This window comes from Xiphophorus couchianus, chromosome 20 (genome assembly GCF_001444195.1).
Source record: "Xiphophorus couchianus chromosome 20, X_couchianus-1.0, whole genome shotgun sequence".
Classification (NCBI taxonomy): domain Eukaryota; kingdom Metazoa; phylum Chordata; class Actinopteri; order Cyprinodontiformes; family Poeciliidae; genus Xiphophorus; species Xiphophorus couchianus.
The window spans coordinates 14,713,885-14,728,057 of NC_040247.1; the positions used below are offsets into that span (position 1 = coordinate 14,713,885).

At 36.8% G+C, this 14,173-nt stretch overlaps 1 long non-coding RNA gene across 1 annotated transcript; it reads left to right on the forward strand.

The window, feature by feature from the left end:
- The first annotated feature begins 8,023 nt into the window (after positions 1 to 8,023).
- On the forward strand, positions 8,024 to 13,939 carry LOC114135047 (uncharacterized). Its single transcript, XR_003593528.1, has 3 exons — positions 8,024 to 8,100; positions 12,777 to 12,877; positions 13,689 to 13,939. It is a non-coding gene; the product is annotated as an uncharacterized LOC114135047 (long non-coding RNA).
- Positions 13,940 to 14,173: the final 234 nt, after the last annotated feature.

Sequence of the window (14,173 nt, forward strand, 5' to 3'; positions counted from 1 at the left end):
TTAAGCAAAATATAATTTTGTCTGTGAAAAATAAAGCGAGGACATCGTAAATAAAAATAAGTCTTTTCTGTTTATGCATTCACTCACGGCAAAGCATGCGTGACAAACAAGTTTGCATATTAAATTTGTAGTGCATCTTTGTTTTCACCGAAAACGTAAATAATTTATTATTTTTACCTGTATTATGTTCTTACTTCCACTTTCCTATCTCGTTGATCAACTAAAGGAACTCAGCAGCACGAATTCAGTGAGAACAACACCTACATTATCAGACATAACTGCTGCCAAATTCAAAACCAAACCTTCTGGAGCGGCTTAACCTTGTGATAAATAGATGCATGTCACGGATAGTCTTGCAGCCTGGAAAAGATGTTGATACCCATGTTCAATCTCTTTTGGTCACCCCAGTGCTAAATCTCCCAAGGACTGGTTGTCTTTTTATTGAATCACATGAGTGTTCCTTGTGATCATTAAATGCACTCTTTTCTCCTGATAAAACAAAGGCTTATTAGTGTATATTCATATCTGTGGTCACTGTCCCCAGGTGAAGTCAGTCGATGGGAACTGTCACACGCTGATTTAATTTCCATAGACTCGTTCTCAGTGACTCTGGAAAAAAAATGAGTAAAGAAAAAAGAAAAAAAGCCTGCACCCAGTGCTCTTCATTACACTCCCAATGCACATTCCCTTCATTTCTACAGACAATCCATCTGCTGTTCTAAACCCTGTTTTGTCAAGAGTTGTTAGCTGCGTGACCCCAGGGATGAGCACCATAGGCTATTATTAATCTTGTTTGTTTCGTGTTTCTCTGTCTCTGTGCAATAGCGGGATTGAATGCCCACTGGACCTTCTCTTCCAGAGACATAATCAATGATGTAAGTAAGTGCAGATTATCATTGAGACTTGTGAAGGAGGGCCGCCTCTGGGGTCTGCAAGTGTCACCTTGTGAATGATTAGATATTTGTACAGAAGCTGTTTCATTCCGGTAGCTTTAAATTTCTGACTAAATTAGATTGAAAAAAATTGAAACTCTAACAAAAAGAGAGACAATCAAAATGAAGTCTGGCAATTGTTTTATTTCTTCACTGAATGTCTAAATGACTTAAATCACCGTCAAGTAAAATAAAATAAAAAAATTAAGCTAAAGTGTTTTATATGTTCTGCCCTGTAGGCGTCATACGGGGGAGAATTCTCCTGCAAATAGAATTTGTAGCTATTAATTAAACACCTTCAGCAAGTGTGATATCCAGTGAAGTAACGCTGACCGGTGGTTAATGTCGCGAAGCCAACAGTGGGAAGAGTTGTCAGGATTAGATCCCCGATAATCGCAACCTTGTCAGAGAAGGACGAGTCCAGAGGAGGAGGACGGGGCTGATTCCAACCCTGGGAGCTTTAATCTCACCAGCGGCTCCGAAGATTTCTCAGCATTCACAATCGATACGTTTACACCCATGTTTCTCATGTAAGTGAGATCTGATCTGGAATCAATCTCTCTTTGGTGACTTCGATGCCTTGCTGACCTCATCTTTTTTCCATCACATTAGCATTGAACAAATGAGCCATGGCCACGGTGTGCTGACTTTATAGGCCAGCAGACTTCAACTGTGAGAGAGAAAAAAATAATAAAAAATTGCACAATCCATACGATTAAATGATCAAGAGGAGTCTTTCAACAAATGAGGTAAGATTTAAAGACAGAAGAGTTATATACAGTAGTCTAGTTAAGCTTATATACAAAGCCTTGTAAGTGTTTTTTCCCTTTAATAATTCCACACTTTTATGTTACAACAAACCTCTTTGTATTTTATTGTGATCTTATGTGGAAAAACACAATCTAGTTAATCTTTGTGAAATGGGGGGAAAAGGATATATAATTTTAAATACAGTTTGCAAATAGATTTTTCTGAAAAGTGTGGAAGAAATCAGGCAGCTCACCATCCTTCACTGAAATTACAGCTGCAACTCTTTTGGGGGTTATCTCTTCAAGCTTTGCAAAATTGGCATTTTGCCAATTCTTCCTTGCAGAGCAACTCAAACTGTGTCAAGAGAAGTGGAGTTTTGATGACTACACTGAGCCCTCTGTGAAAACTGAGGATGAAGAATCTGCATCTTCACATCCCAGACGAACCTCTTCTCTTTCTAGTGGATGAGGACGGCGAACTGCAGGAGGGTGATGGACTCCCAGCATGTGAAAGGTCTGACCTCGTGGAGGGGGTGTCAAGAAAATCCGAGCTCATCCCACTTCCCCATGCTGGAGATTTTAGTTTAACAGTAATAATAAATAAAGTTATCTTTAAAATGAATCACTCAAGTGACATCAGGGCCCAACAGTAGACTTAAGTGTCAATAAAGTTAGTTTAACAGTAATAATAAATAAAGTTATCTTTAAAATGAATCACTCAAGTGATATCAAGGCCCAACAGTAGACTTAAGTGTCAATAAAATAAATCTGGTTGTGTGTGTTGTTTTTGTCTCATGCAAACTTTGCTTTAATTCTACATTTTTCTATCTAATCATAAGAAATCATAGTCAGTCAGAGAGATTCATGAAACAAGAAAAGCAGGTTTCCTGGAAAAAGAGGAAGTTTCCAGCCTGCAGATTTATAAAAATAGCTGAGACTATTCCTTAGTTTAAAGTATGAAAGTTTTAAAGAATGAAATCTAAACATTATTAGTAATTGGATAAGATTCAAAGTAAAATACTTATATGAATATTGGTTTACTTGTAATAATACACTTATATTTGTGGGAACTACAAGAAAAACAAGTAACTGTAACTTTAGTAGTAAATAATTAGAATCATGTATTATTCTTGGTTTCTTTTCAGAAAAACATCTGTAATAACTCACATTAAGATTATAATAAGAATAATTAATAAGTTATGGTTATAAAATCATAAATGAATGATAGATCAGAGAAGCTGAAGAAAATAAATGTGATATAAGTTATGGTTATAAAATTATAAATGAATGCTAAATCAGAGAAGCTAAAGAAAATAAATGTGATATAAATGTGATTTTGACATTAAACTTGAAATGGTGTAAGAAGGTGTAACTGCAATTAAACATCACTGATATGTTGGAGGTAGAGAGTAGGTGAAAGGTTGTGCAGGCAAGGGACACAGGAGGTTGAGCAACCCTGAGACATTGGCACAGACATCAGGAAATGTCTGTAAGACAGTGATGGATATGAGATCATCTGTCTAAGCAGACAGCAGGCGCACCAGGGGGGTGGATGAACCCTATATAAGGTGAGTGCAAAAGAGGAACCGTTCGTTGGATCCTCCGGGCAGCTTCGAGCCAAGATCGAGATGGACAAAGAACTCTGCAGCTGAAGAAGAGCCGGGGCCACGGAGCCGGAGACTGTCCTGCACATGGAGACCAACCCGTCTGGCCCACAATCTGTGGCTTCGAATCGCACTTCTCTCATCGGCTGGGTTCTGACCCCAAAGACAAAGATGAAGACAAAGACAAGGAAGAAGAACTGGTGCCTTTTTTCCTGCCAGCACCAAGTCCTGTGTGACCTCAGCATCCATGCGGAGAGGAAGCTCATCAGACCTGCGGAGATCCTGGCCTTCGCCGATCAACATCTTCCTCCTGCTGCCACACCTTCTTCATCATCAAGCCAGGTCTGGGGTTCGAAACGCCAAACTCCGTCCGTCTCTCTCAAAGGTTCCCTTTTTTAGTTCTCAGTGTCAGCAGTAGGGAAAGATAGACTAGATGATTGATTTTACTTATTTGATTATTTCTGCTACTGAATTAAGCTGTACTGACCCTTGCAAAAATGCCTTACTAATAAAATATTTAGCATAAAGAAAATCTAAAAGATGTTGTGGACATTCAGTTAATGAGTCACCTTAAAGTTCTTTGATGGTTGTAAAATAGCTGTGATGTTTGATTCTGGAGAGGAAGAGGTGGAAAATGTTTTTAGGTTGCTGGTAGCCCATATTTAAAACCTCATCCTTGGGACTCGACCGAGTCACTAAAACCTACCTGGTTCAATAACAAATGCAAGTTGCAAAATAGAGAACGAGCGACCGTTAACAGGTGTGCTCTGTGAAACTAGTTGGCTGTAGGCTGCTCAGTCTGGCTAATTCACAGGGGGAAGAAGGGTGGGACACCTGGATGTAGGCCGTCAGATAACCAGGCGAATCGTTTCTCGAAACCAGCTTAAACAGAGTTTACTTCAGTTCTGGACAGGGTAAATCCCAGCAGATTTAGGAAACTCAACGGACCCGTTAGACGGAGAGCTGGTAGCACATCTCCCCTCTCAGAAGAGGAAGTACGAGAGTGAGAGAGTAGAGACAGAAAGGAGGGGGGGGGTGTTGCGCAACAACAACTGGTGTACACAAGGAGAGTCCTTGGTAACTTTATTGAATGTGTTTAAAAGACAATCTTGTACACCTTCATACATCTCTCTTCTTTTCTTTAAATTTCTGTCTCTGTTTCTTTCTTCTTTTCTTTGTATTCTATGCTTGAACTATGTTTGTCTTATTATAAAACCTGGCACCAATCTTCTAGGTTTGGTTAATTGATGTTGTATATATACTTGTACATATTAAACCTCATAGTTAGTCAAACTAGACATGTTTGTTTGCATTAATTGGCATAAATGCAAAGTTAGATTTATGCATCTTCTTGTATGTACCCATTATAAAATATAAAAGTGCTTTTAACTAAGCCAACAATTCTTTTGTAGCTCTGAATGTTTGTGTAGTTACTTTCCTCCTGGAAGATGAACCTTCATTTTAGTTTCCAGTCCACTGAAGCCACTGACAGGTCCACTGACAGGTTGATGTCACTCTAAACTTTATATGGGGGTATCAAAGTAAATGAGGGTGATTTTTATTGCAGCTTAAAAATGCAGCTTTTCTCTACAATGAGTAAAGAAAAGAAAAAAATATCTAATTTCTCCTGAGTAACTTAAAAAAAGAGTTTCAAGCTTTGTTTACACATATTGTCAAACACCTTCATAATGCAGCTTTAGGGCAAAAAGTATTTTTAAGCCAAAATAATAGGACTCCTGTGATTTAAATAGTTAAATAGACTTGAGGATGGCTTCAAGCTTTGATAACACAAAATAAAATTACCTTTTACAATATGATATCTTCTAAATAAAACCTCCAAATCCACTTATTAACACCTTCACAACAATAATATATCATTATAACTTTTACAATTTATTACCCTGCTGTAGATTCCCCCACTTTCAGCTCAGTGAACATTACAGAAATTCCTGTCTATTTATTAACTTTTTGTACAATAAAACTCTGATCAATTTTTGACCCTAGCAAAGTCAAAACCTAAAAGTAATACCTGCTTGCACTAACAAGCTTGTTTTGCTTTTCTTGGATTTGCTCAGTTCTGACTTGATGGAAATGGTCTTTTGATTAAACATTTTGCAGTCTTTTGTAAGCCCCACACAATGGATCTTGCAACTTTGATCCCTCCCTTCTCCTTTCACCCCAACTGGTTGAGGCAGATGGCCGCCCAGTGTTCACCCTGAGTCTCGTTCTGTCTGACTTTTATTTCAAATGAAAGGGAGCCCTTTTCCCTCCCCCTTGGTGCTTTGCTCAAAGAAAAACTGATGACTTTTTTTTCTCTCTGTAATATTGCCAGGCCTTAACCTTACAATGTAATGTGCCCTGATATGACTTGTGTTATGATTTGGTGCTATGCAGATAAAACTGAATTTAAACAGAAGAAAATTCATGGCTTTGTATCTTTAGTGGTTCTATAATTTGCTCTATTGCGATAAAACCTAAACAGCTTAGAGCCTCTGTACTTTTTAGTGCTAATTAACTAAGGAGGGTGGGAAGATTTTATTACCAGAGGGACACATTGACTCAGTCAAACCAATCGAAAAGGTCTTGTATTGATTTGCGATTTTCCCGTGATGAAAAAGGCTTGTAGCAGAGGTACCATGCTTGATCAGAAAATGTGTGTGACCACTTTGAGCACAATGACAGTGGAATAAGTAAACACACTCCCTCTGAAGATATTTAGATTTATGCTCTTGAATAAAACATTACAGCCTTTTTGAAGTACTTGTCTTTAATCTGATTCCGTTATAATAAACACTCGGCTTAATAAACTTAATAATCCAAATTTTATCCTTGATGTTGTGAGTAGTTTTTATTTATTTATTAAAAAATAGTGGCCAGTTTTATTGTCTTTATTGTAAAAGTTCTATTTAGGAATTGAGCACAAACGTCTGGGCCTTGGGTCACTTTCCAGACAAAGAATAGAAACTAAAGGAACATTTCTTTGTCTATTGATTGCAATGTAATCAACCTTTGGGTCTGAATTTTCTTTAACTAAAACACACATATTTTCTTGACTGCAAGTCATATAATTCAAAAAATGCATCATAATGAGAAAAACAATCATATGTAAGCCACACAGGAATACTAGTCGCACTTATTTAGAATTTTGCCAAACGTGAGGGCGACTCCTTCCATGTCAATTACAAGACCACCTTGTGTTCAGTTACCTGCTTTTCAATAAACTCATGGGAACTATCAAACCTTCCCAGTTCCTGACACACTGAACTCTGTTCTCTGAAAAAGAGACAGTTGCGTTTCATGAAGCTGCAAATGAAAAAGGCACGCCTGCAAACTCCTTTATATTCATCTCCTTGGCAACTACCAGGATGTGGAGACGTAACTGCAGCGTTAATAAGCCTCTCCCAGCAGCATGTTCTTCAAGCTAAATGTTCTCCACCTAATTGTGGACTTGTTCCTCCAGCTTTGGCCATCTTGTTTTCAGGCCGCTATTAGCTTTCTACATGGCTGCAGATGGTAATGTTCACTCTTTGACCGTAATGTCGGTCAGTATGAGTTAATATTTAACTCATCAGTCAAAAATGAGTTATGATGAGGAAAAAAAATTATGTATAAGTCACACCTGACTATAAGTTGCAGGACCAGCCAAACTGCGAAAAAGTTTGACTGGTAGTCCAGAAAATATACATATGCTACAAATACTTATTTATATGTAAATTAATTCTGACATTGATTTTATTCTTACTGATTTAGCAAAAGACCATGTGCACTTTAGTCCTTTGCCAAGAGGTGAACTTCCTCTTCAAGAATTTCCTCTTTCTTATATAATTTTTTAACTGAATTAGCTAAGATTAAAAAAACAAGAATTTGCATTGCAAAATCTCTCCAAATGCTAAGTTCTTATAAAAATGTACAAAATTTTTCTGTATAGTGAATAGATTCAAGTAAAGTTGATGACTTTAATGAATACTGTAATCAATAAACAACTTTCCAGATTCCAATGTGGATTAAACATTTTTATTTAGAACTTTTCACTTGAGAAAAAGAACCAATCCATCATCTACATGTCTCCTTCATGATTATTCTTGGCAGTTTTACCTTATAATGAGCTTGTTCGGCAGGCCCCTATCTGATATTTAATTGGTACTTGGGAAAAAAATCAATTCAATTGTAGAATCCCAGTTTACATCACATGTCATCTCACTACACATTACAAAAAAATTCATTCAGTCATTCTAGCCTGCTGTGGTTCTCTTCGTGAATCTCTTTATTTGTTATTCACTATAAATTATCAAAAAAAAAAAACATGCCAATGTAGTTCACAAATAGGGTTTGTTAAAATAATATTATATTAATGACTTCAATTAAAAGCATATATAAAACCACAAATAGTTATATTTTTAGCAAATCTAGTTAGCAAATCTTTGTTATGGGGATCTGATTGTTTTACAATTGTGAACTACATTTAACATGTGCTTAATGGATTTCTGTTACATTTATACAAATAAATGTAACATTATCTGTTACATTTATCCAGGTAAAATTCTACTGTAGTCTAAAGTAGAATAAGTCTACAACTCATCAGTTGTCATCTTGTTCATTTATCCACCTTTCAAATGAGCACTGTTCAAAAAACCCGTAAATGGGTTAAGTTTGATGTTGAGTACTACTGTTTGTATTACTTGATTTCTGTTCAGTGGTATTTTTGTCCCTTAAGGCATACCGTAGTTGGGGCGGTGATGACGTCAGCACACTGCTGTAACCAACGTTGCTGAAATCTGGTTTGCAAGTTCGGTAGCTGAGCCGCTGTGCTAACACGTGGGAGAGATTTGCAAGAGATGTGTGTCTTCCTTAGAAGTGTGCGTCAATAATAAGTAAGTTGCGATATTTGAGTGTTTACTGCAGATTTACTGAGTGATTTGAAGTTTATTCGTTTGCTATTATTTCACCTGTTGCTAAGTCCGAGCTATCTGCTATATGTGTGTATTGTAGAGCGTCGTGCTGAACATACGTATCTACTTAGCGGGAGCAGAGGCATTGTTATTAGTTAACTTGTCTTAGTTTGCTTATTAATAGTGATTTAGAGGTTGAGATTATTTAGGTTTTATCTATTTCCTTCTTAGGCCATCTAAGGTATAATAACTTGGTGTAATGTGTAATGATAGGACACTTTGAACTTATTTTCTGTATTTTTGTTTGGTCTAGGAAACCACACACACCCTCACCCAGACACACCGAAACACACATCTATGCCCATCCATGTTCAATTGAATCAAGATCTGTAACACAGTTTGGAATACAGAACAGTTAAAGGGTCCTGTCTTCATTATTCCATCTGCTGCACCTCATCCTTACATCTGGTCCTGAGCTGAATCCTGGCCTAAGTGGTGTTCTGGCCGACACTCCAGGTTGAGAGCAGTGATAAACACGAACAGTGCCTTACAATCCTTCAACCCTAGAGCAAACTCACCAACAAGTACACTTAACTATGTTATATTGAACAAACATTGTTCCGCATTAGAAAGCTGGTAAATAAATTAACATTGCGATCTTATAAACATTTTCATCAACTGGTTCCACTTTGATGAGTAGTTAGCCTGACATTCTGGCCAGAACTTACTTTTATTTCATCTGGCCGAGATTTTTCTCCTGCCTCTGCTGGTAAGATATTGGGTGTCTAAAAGTTCACAAAACTCCACTAGAAATAAATGCTTCAACACTTTCTACTCGTGATTTCCCATTTCATCCCATCTAACTTCAATTTTGGATCAGTAATCAAACAGTTTCATAACTGTAGGCTTATTGCATATCAGTGTATTTCTTTTGGGGGTTAAATATTTTTGATGAATTATGTAGATAAGAAATATAGATAAGATGTGCTCAGTGTCAGGGACTACGAACACCAGCCAGAGAGACTCTTAAGAGTTTTCAAAAATAATTTAAATTTATGTACAATATGTAAGGAAACAAAAGGTTTTAAAAAATTATATGTTGGGCCCAAATGTTGGGTCAACATCATGGATTTCAGCTCAGAAGTAACACAAGGAGCTCAAGCACAAACTTGACCTTAGAAAAATGAGGGAAACTTAATAGATGATCAAACCACAGTTGGCAGAAAAGGGTAAATGACAACTAACAAACTGACAAAAATGAGACAGAATAGAACTAATTAGCAACCAATAAAACACACATACTAATGAGTGAGAGCTATGTCCTCAAAGCAGAAGAAAAACCAAACAAATAATGAACACAACATTTTCTGTCCCCCTACATGCAGAGAGTTGCATGACCCTCTTAGTGGTTAATGCTGTTTAAGATGAACTGATCCAGCTGGGAGGCATTTTTTTTTGTGGCACTCAACATGGGTTACTCATAACTCAAAAACTAAAAGGCACATTAATCTGTTGCTTAAACAAATTATAGAAAACTGACCAATTTAACAAAATGTGTGCACTCCAAGTAGAAAAATAATAGTAATAAAAATCAGGCTCATAAATAATGATAATGGTTTATAGTTTATAATATAGGAATTGATTAACATTATGTAAAGCGATTTTAAAAAAACTGAAAAATAGACAGTAAATAAAACACAAATTACTATTTGACAACTTGTCTGATGTGTGACAGGAGGAACAGCTGTCATACTCAGATTTCACCAAAAATAAATTACATATAGTTTTCTTCATTTTTTCATACAGCAATGCATTTCCATAGACTGCAGTTCCAACCCACACTTGGATTAGTTAACTTGTCAAATAAAAAATAAGAGATAAAAAGAGATTAGGACTTATGATTAAAAAAAAATCTATCTTTTGCTTTCAGAACATAATTATTAAAGTTACATAACCACATTTCTTTACAGTAAACTGTCTTGATAATAAAAAGTTGATACAATTGTTGGAAGTCAAGTTGGTTCAAACTCTTCCCAAGGGCAAATTGACTCATGCTCAGCCAGCAAGAAGAAAACTGTCCTGTAGAAAACAATTCATTTTCTGTACTAGAAGAAAAAATGTTTATTTTGATTTATTTCACATACTGTATCTTCACTATTGTTTAACTTTTCAATGGAGGTAAAAAATAAGAAACCTTATATGATTTCCTTTGTTGGTATTGTATCTTAGTGTAAGCACAATAACACCTAGATACAGATGAATCAGCAACGTCTTTGACACACAATCGCAATATTTCGCCTAAATACACGACTGTAGCCATCTCTGTATGTCCTCAAGAGTATTGCAGCAAAATGCTTTTAAATCGTTTTCTGAATCTGTGTGAATCCTTCATTTAATCTTATGAAAAGAAATCTAAATATTTCTTTGAGGATAGGCTGAACGCAATCAAAATTTTAATCATAAAAGAAGCTTAAAGTATAAGTGCCAAATTTGAATCCTCAAGGGCCAGAGTCATCTGACTTTAATATACGTCTCTGCGTCAGCGCACCTGAATCAGATAATTAGATCATTTGCAGGATTCTGTAGAACTTGAGGGCATGAGGAGGTAATTCAGTCATTTGAGTCAGGTGTGTTACAGTTGGGACGCATCCAAAAGATGCAGGACGTCACGGCAGGAGGGCTAGTGTGTGACACGCCTGATTTAAAGTCTAAGTATAATATTTTAGTAATAAAACCAATACATATTCAAAGCATAGGACATGAAATAAATCATAATATGCCTTTCCTTTGCTTTTTAAGAGGGGTGTGCAAGTTTTCCACTTTTTGACAACAAAATACATTTGTAGTTACATCTTATTAAAAAATATTAACTGGAATACAATGTATGCATAATGAAGAGTAATCTGATCAATAATTATTATACATAGGTTACAGACCTCCCAGAATTTTTAACAAACAGAATATGTCAGACTGGTCTGTTGGAATGAGCAAACACCATGAAAGTAAACTGACACACTGCACCACTTGCACCACTTTATGTTGTGAGTATAAAGTTTAGTTATTAAGAAAATTATTTATCATACAGCTGTTAGGATCCTGGATTGTTTTGAGGTTTGTCTATTATTCTGAGTTCCTGGGTCTTTGTCTTTGACTAGATAAATCTTGTTTCTGTTTTTATTTTTAGTTAAGTCCTTCTTTGTGATTCTAGTTTATTTCATGTTTCTAGTTATTCCTTGTTTAATTATGTTTCTTAGGTCTACTTTTTCTTTAGCGTTAGATTTATTTCCTAGTCCTCCATGTACTCTCCCTCGCCCCCTGTGCCACTTTTCTCTCTCTCTCCCCTCACACCTGCAGTCAATCAGCCCAGGTCCATTGTTCCACATTCACTCTCCCAACACTTCTGCTGCTTTCACCCTTTGCTGATTCCTCCTTTTAAATCCTGTTTTTTTCTTCATTTTGTTCCCGTGCAGCCCTGCTGTCTTTTCACCCTGGATTCGATTTTTTGTTTAGCTCTGGTTCCCTGTGCTACCTGTGATTTTTAGAAGTTTGTCCATAATTTTTTCAATAAATATTCTTCATGATCAGTTCTCTCCTTCTGCTGCTCCTGTGTTTGTGTCCGCTTTAAAAACACTCATGGTGACAACAGCTACTCTGTTAGCACAAAACTCACATCGAATAAAGAACTCTTTCATCCTAATGATCTTGTAACATGTTTAGCCACAATAATTATTGGGGGGTTTTCTCAGTTTCTGAGACAAATGAATGAGAAGATGCTTAGCTGCAGCTCTAAGTATTTTAAGTCCCCTTCATCCACCATTTGTAGCAATGACTCTAAATGACATTTTAGGACCAAACGACATGATGTAGTGTGTGAGCCAACTACAAACAGAATCTGAGTGGTGTGGCAGATGGCAGCATCTAAATAACATCTTGATTACAGTAGCATAGACAGACTACCATGAGTACAACATGGACATGGCTCACTAATAGTAATCCAAGCTAATCTGGTGGGATCTATATATAAGTACATCTATATCTACATTCACTGTAGCAAAGCATTTTAGTTCCATTTTTGCATGCCATAGCTTTGGGCCTGGTGAAGGGACACACAGCAGCTGGTGCACAGTCAGCACATAAAGGGTGCTCATTAGATCGTCTATAACCTATGTGGTCTGAGGTGTTCAGCTGGGATCAGCCATTGGCCAACTCTGCTCATTTGGACACACTGCCATGACAACACTACTGCTGCCTAAATATTGTTGCTCCACAGGAAAAAAATTTGCATCTATACACTCACTTATCAGAGCCAGCCTAAACTATATACTTTAATGGAAAAATGGTATTAAAGATTTTCAGTTGAATGGCATTAAGAAAAGACATTACACAGATATGTTGCATCTTGTTTTACAAAGATATGTAGACATTCAACACATTTGTTTATAAAAGTATGCATCCACTCTCATTTATCAAATATTGCATTCTGCTGTGATACAAAAAGAATCCACTGTGATTCCAGACATATGTTTATTCACATTTGATCAAAACACAAATCTTTTATTAACCTCAACCTGTGTGTTTTTATCACTTGGAATTTATTCACAGATGGGAGTTTGGATGGAGACCCAAGTTTCTGCTGGGAGAGTTGCAGGCTGCTGGAACCAACACAATGCGGCTCCATCATCTGCCGCTTTGAGTCGGACAAGGTCATAAATTCGGAGCTTCATTCATTCAAAAGAAAATTCTCCTCTGTACACAATCCAAGCGGAGATAACATTGCACTCAAATGTAATTTGGAAAACAATTAATCTGTATTTGTTGGGAACACGGTTGCACAAAGCGGTAGATGTAGAATTTAATAAGCGGCTATTGTCACCATCCAAATCCTGATTTGTTGATTATGTTTGCATCTATGAAACAAAATTAACCAGTACTTTACAACTCATTTTGAATCAGATATATTCGCATTACTCTTTGTTAGATTGGTTCGATTTAAAAGTGAGATTTTTTTCATACAAATATTCTTGTAGGATTTTGGTTTCTTTGCTATTTGTCTCTTGTGAATCTGCAGTTGAAAGATGAATACTTCATTAAAGCAGGTTTGCTCATGACCCTTATTTTTCCCAGAACATTTTCTGGCTAAACGCATGAGAGACTGATTAAAGCAGGGATTTGAACAAAAGACCACCATCTCCCAAAGCATTGAATTATAATTGTGTCCTTCAGATAAGAAGGAGAGATAAGACAGAAATTTTGAATATAACTTGATTTCTTTGGCGTCTGCTGCTCTGTATTGTGTGAAAAAGTAAAGCAGTTTGGTCGCACAGAAATGATTTATATCAATTCGCTTTCTGTCATGGTCTCTGCCATAAATACCATGTTTTCTCCCTGACTTTCTGATTCTTTTCATCACCTTCTCTACCCCAGCAGTTTATTTATCCTGAGTTTCCACCCCTGACTAAGACTGTCCTCTCACTGTGGTGCCTATTTGTTCATGGTCTGGTATTTCTATTTCAGCTTTGTGCACCCTGCGCTACCTGTTTTCCTCATGCCTCAGAATCCCACTATAATACCCACGCCGGCATGTTCCAAGCCTCCGGTCTGCCTGCTCATTCCTATCAACAGCTTCCCTTTTTCTAACCAACACAACCTCCGTGCTCTCCGGCTGGTCAGCCAGCAGTTCATTCACCTCTCTCAGCCTCCAGTACCCTTCAGCCCTCCTGACATCATCCGTCTTCAACCTATGCCATAATAAATCTTTAAAAACATTTTTCCTGAGTGTGTTGCATTTGGGTTATGCCAAACACTTTTTTAATCATATGAAAGCACTTCACCCATTTCTCTTAGCAATTGCAGAGTTGAGATTAAAAAGTTAAATCCAGTTTTTTCTCCCGCGTAAGAATTTTAAAGTGACCAACACAAAGGCAAAAACAACACTCCTTTAAAAAATAGAGATGCATTTTTTTTTTCCCTTGTCATCATGCTACTGTTTCTGAAGTGTA